Source organism: Herpailurus yagouaroundi, unplaced genomic scaffold (genome assembly GCF_014898765.1).
Source record: "Herpailurus yagouaroundi ecotype Mexico unplaced genomic scaffold, PumYag 166, whole genome shotgun sequence".
Lineage (NCBI taxonomy): Eukaryota > Metazoa > Chordata > Mammalia > Carnivora > Felidae > Herpailurus > Herpailurus yagouaroundi.
In genome coordinates this window covers 11,515,129-11,522,827 of record NW_024412407.1, presented here as the reverse complement: position 1 = coordinate 11,522,827, position 7,699 = coordinate 11,515,129, and the positions used below count along the sequence as shown (strand labels likewise).

The 7,699-nt window shown below is 42.0% G+C and overlaps 1 long non-coding RNA gene across 1 annotated transcript in view; it reads left to right on the top strand.

Annotated features, from left to right (window-relative positions):
- Positions 1–7,473, top strand: part of LOC121039074 (uncharacterized) — a 13,514-nt gene extending 6,041 nt beyond the window's left edge. The window contains exon 2 of the long non-coding RNA XR_005794606.1: positions 6,364–7,473. This is a non-coding gene — a long non-coding RNA (uncharacterized LOC121039074). The remainder of the gene's footprint in view (positions 1–6,363) is intronic.
- The last annotated feature ends 226 nt before the right edge of the window (positions 7,474–7,699 follow it).

The window sequence follows — 7,699 nt, the reverse complement described above, 5'->3', positions numbered from 1 at the left end:
ATTCTATTCTATTCTATTCTATTCTATTCTATTCTATTCTATTCTATTCTATTTTAGATGAAAGACCTCACAGACGACTTTCTCTATCCGATGCTGCTTTAGGATACCAAGGTGAATCAAAAATCTAGACCACTGCCCAAAACCTCCCCTGTCTATAGGAAGGTATCCTGATTTAGCTCACTGGAATTTCAGTTATTTGAGACCAAAGATTTCATTTTACCTGAAGAATAAGGGGAGAATGGAGGTAGAAATGTGATGGGACCTGGCTACCTCACAGAATGTGGGGAAAATGCAGGGGGGAGGGGAGGCAAAGCTATTCATACTCCCCAGTGTCAGCTGTGAATTTTAAGCAAAGAATTCACTCTATGTTACATAAAAAAGAAAACTAAATATTTATGAACATGTACTATCTTCCAAGAGTGACGCAAGGTACTTTCACATACATTACTATGGTTTCATCTTTGCATCGGTTTTCTGAAGGTTTTTTTTTTTTTAATCATCATTCTTGCTGATTAGGAAAGAGTAGTTAAATCACATGCCCAAAGTCACATGGCTTGTACATAAGAGCCAGAATTCAAATCCAGATTAGTCTGACTGCTAGATTCATGCTCTTTTTCATAAAGCAAGATCCTTTTGCAAACAGCAAATCTCCTTCACCTTTTTCTTTCTCAGTTATCTTATGCCTTTGTGACTTTTGCAAGGATTTTGGAAAATTCAGTTGTACTAGGGCACGTGAGCATGTGAAAATGGAGGCAACAAGGATTTTGCAAACTTGATGGTAACCATTACAGCAAATACCATTGTACTTATAGTTTGTAAAGTGCTTAGTATATGAATGCAACCCTATTATTACCTGGTAATTGTGTGTATTATTATAATAACATACAATTATTTAGCTTGGGTAAAATTAGAATGGTCTATATTTAAGATGTCATCCAGGTTCTATTTTTCTAGACCCTTTGAGAAATACTGTTTCACTTACTAAATTGCATCATAATCTGTATCACATAGGATGCTGATTTGGATTAAATTTTCACCTTTACTTAGAAATTTCCTGTTTTCCAGTAATAGTCACCAATTTGAATTTATTAGCACTGAAAGTATATTCATCAAGTAATATGTAGACATCATACAATTCTTGATACGAGAAGTATCCATAGGAACCATTTGGTTCAACTAGCTAAATGCGTAGAGTGTCTGAGAGGAAAGTTGCTTTGGGATGTTGCCCCAGCTGCAAACTGCTGGGTAATAAGCCCAGAGACCTAGTGGTTGATACCCAGAGACTACCAACAGGATGGATACCTTTCCCTTTACAGCGAGCTGATTAAGCGGACTTGCCAGCTTAGACCCTGTTTGGCAATAAGCCTTTTCGCTCCAGAACTAAGCCTCTGACATTCTGGGGGTGTTCCTCCTTTCCCCCTTGTGCTTATTAAAATATTGATGAGAAGATGGGGCGCCTGGGTGGAGCAGTCGGTTAAGCGTCCGACTTCAGCCAGGTCATGATCTCGTGGTCCGTGAGTTCGAGACCCGCATCAGGCTCTGGGCTGATGGCTCAGAGCCTGGAGCCTGTTTCTGATTCTGTGTCTCCCTCTCTCTCTGCCCCTCCCCTGTTCATGCTCTGTCTCTCTCTGTCCCAAAAATAAACGTTGAAAAAAAATTAAAAAAAAATTGATGAGAAGAGGTGGTGAAAGCCAAGATATACAATTCTGCAACAATCTTCAACACAATACATATCATTCTTAGTGATGGTGGCTAAAGGAATTTGGTGGTAGATATTTCAAAATAGTAAGTCCAAAATTGTTTTTTAAGAATTTCATAGTTCTGAGAAATTCATGATTTCTCCAACTTCATTTATTTGATGAACATGTATTCATTGGTCACCTATGATGCCTCTCATCCTCTACAAGCTTATAATATGGTATATAAGTAAATTCAACATAATATGTAAATATGTTTAACACAAGGAAGTATGTGATCTGTGATATGTACGGTATTACCAACAAGAATAATTCACTTCAGTAAAGTTTTGTTTCTTATACATTGTGTGCCAGACTCAATGCTAGATTCTGGGGATACCAGGATGAACCAAAAGTTGATTCTAAGCCCCCTAAGGTTATCAGGCAGCCGGAGTTACAATAAAAATGTCTGGTATGGCTTATGGCTATCGATGAATACAGATTTAGTTAGAACAAGTTTAGTCTTTAATATGACATTTGAGGGAGATATGAAACTTTGAAATGTTGGTCATCAGTCTGGGAGTCAGCACATTCAGGAATGTGCAAGGGCTCCTGGCATCTCAGATATCCTAGCCTGGTGGTAATTCCAGCTCCCACGCATATCTGTTAAAGAATATCCCATCTAATTTCTGTCTCCCTCCAGTTTGGAAGTCTCCAGGGCCCAGCGTGAAAACTGTTTGCTGGTGGAGGAGGAGGGGAAGGTACATAGTCTGAGCTTTGACTCTGTCGAGGTGCCAGAGCTGACCTGAGTTCCTGGGAACCATTCAGGGCATGGGGATTTACTAGGGCTTGGACCTCATCCACCATTGTAGCTAGGGGCCCAGAATCAAATTAGATAATGGAGACCGGATCCAGCTTGCCTGAGGGTTTGGCAAGAAGGCAAGTGTCTGTGTGCCTGATGGTGCATCGTGTTGGTTCCGTGCCTACTGCAGAGAAATGCCAAGATGGGTGTTGATTAACCTGCCCTCAATTGTTGGACCTCCAACCAAGTGACTTGGTTCCGTGCCTTGGATGGTGCAGGTAGGGCTGGAACCTACTCCACCCAGCCTTCCTCTTTTTAGGCTCCTTTGCTCTCAGTCACTTACCCTATGGGGCAACCCTGTTTGGTTGCTGGCTGCCCCAAGGGACAGGGTGAGTCTTGTTTAGCAAGGAAGAAGCCGGTGAATCTAGCTTTTGTTTTGCAATCCTTTGGGACAGGCTTACAACAGAAGATTCACGATGAGTAAATTTTGGGCATTCTAAAAGAAAAATACATCCACTGATGTATTTGTCTCCTGGCTGTGGTTTCTGAAGTCATATTAAATTACATTAAGAGCCCTTCTCTCATTGCTACTGGTCTTTTACTATTCAGTAGACATTTAAAAAGATGCTATGTGGGTGAAAAATAAAAAGTTGAATGACGGTCACTGCCTTAGGGGAGATGTTCTCATAGGGAGGAAGTGCACCACTGGGCAGAGCAGGGAGGTCATTTATGGGCAGTGGGATGGTTACAATTCTCTCTTCTGCTGCCCTGCTGTCTCTCTCAAAGTGTAGCTTAGCTTTGCCAGACTAGTTATTTTAAGCTCTTGCAAACAATTTCATAGCTTTATTTTTGCCCTTGGCTCCAGTAAATTGGGGCCCCCATGCAGTGCTCTCTTGGCATTAACATGGATCTGAGCTGCTTAAGAGCTGGAGATATGGAGGATTGGCACAGTGGGGAGGGCAGACAACAGGACAGGACGATTCAAGCCTAGACCATTAAGGATGCTTGTTTAGGAATCTAGAGGGCTGTAAGTATAGTACTATACAGTGTGCACACTCAAGCATTGGTTTGAAAGCCTTTCCAACCTCAAGAAAGGAAATCTTTTCAGGCTTCTCTGTATTTCATTTCCTTTTGTTCTCTTATTTGAAAATTCACATTTCACCGTTATGATAGGCATCTATCTATCTATCTATCTATCTATCATCTATCGATCTATCTATCCATCCATCTGTCCTATCAATTAGTTTTGGGGACAGATGTCAGTAGTGAGAGAAAAAAATATTGAGAAAGGTATTTGGAACACACTGCTTCTGAGTTTCAGTCAGCAGAAAAAGCAGCATACTGAAGGGGATAGTGCTGGCCTGTTAGCGGTTAGAACACCTAAACTGCTCACAAGAAACAAGCACAAAGGGTGAGCTGAGATTTCCTCTACATCTGGAGTCTGTGGGGAAACACTGGTGCTGAATAAAAACAGTCCTCCTTCCTACCATCTGTGAGTCCACCGTGATAGGGCATAACACAGGCTCTAAACGAGTAGAGGGATTAATGTGAGGGAATCTGAAGGTTTATATCCTCCCTTATTGGCTCAAGATCCCCTCAAATCTCATTGCTCTGTTGTTTTTCCTTGGCTTATGACCTTGTGAATATCCCATAGCTGTCTTATCAGGGTTTTACACCTTAGTGTGATTAGTTTATTGGCTTCTTGCCTTAGATCCAGGGAGCATGCTGAGTAGACAGAGAGAGACAGAGAGAGAGAGAGAGAGAGAGAGAGAGAGAGAAAAGGGAGAAAGGGTAAAGAAAGAGGATGTTTGCAGGTATTGTAGGTCAACTTCTGCTTGAAACCTTTGCCCAACAGTGTTTGTGCCTGTGGGCTCTGCCTCAGGGCCGGCCAGCTGCATGCATCTCCTGTCCCCTTCAGCAGTTCTCCAAGCAGAGCCTTCTTTCCATTCTTGAGATGTGACATCTGTTTTAAATTACGTCAATTGTACCCAGATAGGCAAGTGATTGACACCTTCTTCAGAATATGTGTGAAAACTAGAGGAAAAGTGATGAGCCAGATGCTTCCAGAAGAGTAAATTATTACCTGCATGTAAGTTAGTCGTGGAGTTGGTGCATTTACTTTCTTAGTCCCTTAATAAATTACTAGGAATAGTAAATGGCTCCTACGTGGCCTGAAGTTCTTGGACATGTAAAGAACATACATGTCTCTATGTATGATGTTTCCTCTAAATGATGAAAAATACTCAACACCTTGGATTTGTATATTGACCTACTAGCATCTTTTGATCAGGTTCTATAAAATGTCTGTAAGGTCCCCAGGCAGGTGAGTATATTATTAATCACATTTTTCTAAAAAATAAGCCTCTGAAGGTAGGCTAAACTGTTTACCATGACAAACTGTAATACTTATTTTTGCCTTTTTGGTGATTCCTTTCACCTCTAGGATTATACAAATTCTACACACTACTCAGGTCTCATTTAAGCTTTCTCTCTCTATATATATATTGATATATATATATATATATATATATATATATACACACACACGTATATGTATACATATACATATATAATATCTATATTTATGTATCATATGTATATTTATTATGTACATACATATATATAAAATAAAAATATTTTAACAAACTCTGATGCCTTTGTACTGTGTCAACTTATTTACTCTGGAACCATGTTTCCCAGAGTTCTCTTCCCTATATGGTTTTTGGTTAGTATTATTTATTTATTTATTTATTTTGAGAGAGTGTGTGCATGAGTGGGGGAGGGGAAGAGAGAGAGGGAGAGAGAGAATCCCAAACAGGCTCTGTGCTGCCAGCGCAGAGACCAACGTGAGGCTCTAACTCACGAACCATGAGATCACACCTGAGCTGAAGTCAAGAGTCGGACACTTAACCACTGAGCCACCCACTGAGCCACCCAGGCACCCTGATTTCTGGTTAGTGTTGGCCACAGGAGACATTCTGCCCGGGGTTTGGAAAGCTCAAGTGAAGTCACAGCCAACCTGAGTCCTGAAGGTTGGTGCTGGGCACCAGCCACTGTGGTGAGTGCCAGGCCCTCACCCACATAGCTGCAGGTCTGCTGGCTCGCCTAATTGGTGCAGGGTAGCTCCCGGTTCTGTAGCTCCTTCAACTCTCACCAGCTCCCCTTTGTCAGCTTTCCCAAGTGCTGAGCCAAGTGAATGTGCAGCTCCACAGGGAAGGGCACCAGCAGGTCATCTAGGGCACTAAAGCTGACATGTGAGGCAGACAGAGGTCCCAGTTCATCCTCATGGTTTCTGATGGTCTTTCTTCTCATCTACATTCAGCTTTCCCTCCCTAGTGCCAGTCTGGCTGACCTAGAGTGAATTAGCTCTAGTGGACCAACCCCAGTTACGGAGAAAACAACCTATATAGGCTCCTCCATCAGCCTGCAGAGACTATTCTCGCAGTTACATATGGTCTAGACCCTATAATAAATGTGTTTTCTACATTATTTGTAGTGACATAGTGATACAACCCTGACTGACACCTAAAAAGTTGGATTTATTTAGCAAGCATGTGGGATGTAAGAAATATGAGGGTAGGTAGCATTCTTCTCCTTCTTCTCCTACTTCTACTTCTCCTTCTTCCTCCCCTTCCTTTTCCTCCTCCTCCTTCTCCTTGTTCTCTCTTCCCCCTCCTCTGCTTTCTTCTTCTCCTCTCCTTCCCTCTCCCCTCCCCCTCCGTCTCCTCTTTCTCCATTGTTCTATCTCCTGTCCCTAGAGCGGTGCTTGATACATAATAACCCCTCACTAAATATTAATTGGGTGGGAGTCACAGTTTGGGTGCTTTATCTATAGAAAGATAAGGAATTCAGTTCCTTAACTTTTCCTTTTATCTTGCATTTCAGATGCCGGTGGTAATTCCAACCAGAGATTTGGCAACTGGTTGCACAGATCTGGAAATTGGTAGGAAAATCTGGATTGAAGCTACAGATTAGGGAGGGGATCATTAACATGAAATGAGTACGGGTAAGAACCCAAGAAGAGATGAGAAGGGAAAGGGAAAGAGGAAAGAACCCTGGAAAACAAAATTGAACGATTATTGTGAATTACTTACTTCCTGGTAATTGTACTACATATCCACATCCTTGCAGTAGCTTCATGGTGGATGAATGTTACACCCATACCCTGACATTGGGCAGAGCTCTATGATGTGCTTTGGCTAATGGAATGTTAGTGGGCATGATATGAACAGACATCCCCTCTTATGATCTTCTGTGAGGAAACATGCCCTCAGTTGCCACTGGCCCTTCAGACTGGGCCCAGAATGAAAACAGGCAGAACAGACCTGAGCCTGACTTGCAACCTGGAGTCAAGTCCAGCTGACACAGAGTCCCCCCTAGTTTGACTGAACTGCAGTTTGGCTGCAGACTTGAAAGTATGAAAATAAATGCTTGTTGCTGTGGGCACCTGAGTTTGGGGATGGTTTTTTGTTAGGCACCATTACTGTACCAGTTGCTAATTAATATAAATAGCAATGCTAAATTGACAGAGAAGAACCCATGAAAGGACTAGAGAAGGATGAGCCACACAGGTTAGAGAGCATTCAGGCAAGAGGAACTTCGCAGTTGCCAAGAAGGGAGTGTTTCAATAAGAGAAAAGGCCTTGCGTGGGCAAGGTCAGAGGCCTCAGAGAAGTCAAGCAAGTCAAGGACCAAAACGTATTCACTGGATCCAACAACAAAGAGATAGAGGAAATTTATATGATCTCTACACATTTCTCTGGGGAATAAGAGATGCAGCCTTCTGAGAGTGAGAGACAAGAGGACTAGAGACCTGGAAGAAAGCTATACAAGCCGCAGACTTTGCTGAGAGGAAGGGGAGAGAGACCATGTGATTTTCCCCAGCCGTGAGTGCAGCCTTAACAGAAAGAAGAAAAATCTGTGTATTCGATGTGGCGTTGGGAATTTTTTGGAGCATGTGAGACTAAAAGGCATAAAACATTTTTTTTTCTGTCAATCCCACCACTTATCAACTCTCCTGAATTCTGGCAGCACTATAATCTGTATTACACATTTTTGTGTGTTTTTTTTTTACATGTTGTCTTACAATCTTCACTGTATTATGTGCTAATAGTGTTTCATTTCTCTCACTGTATATCCATCCACTCATTTGCCCATCTGTCCAGCCATCCATCTGTGTGAGCAATCATCCATCATCCATCCATCCTCCACATTATTCCTTC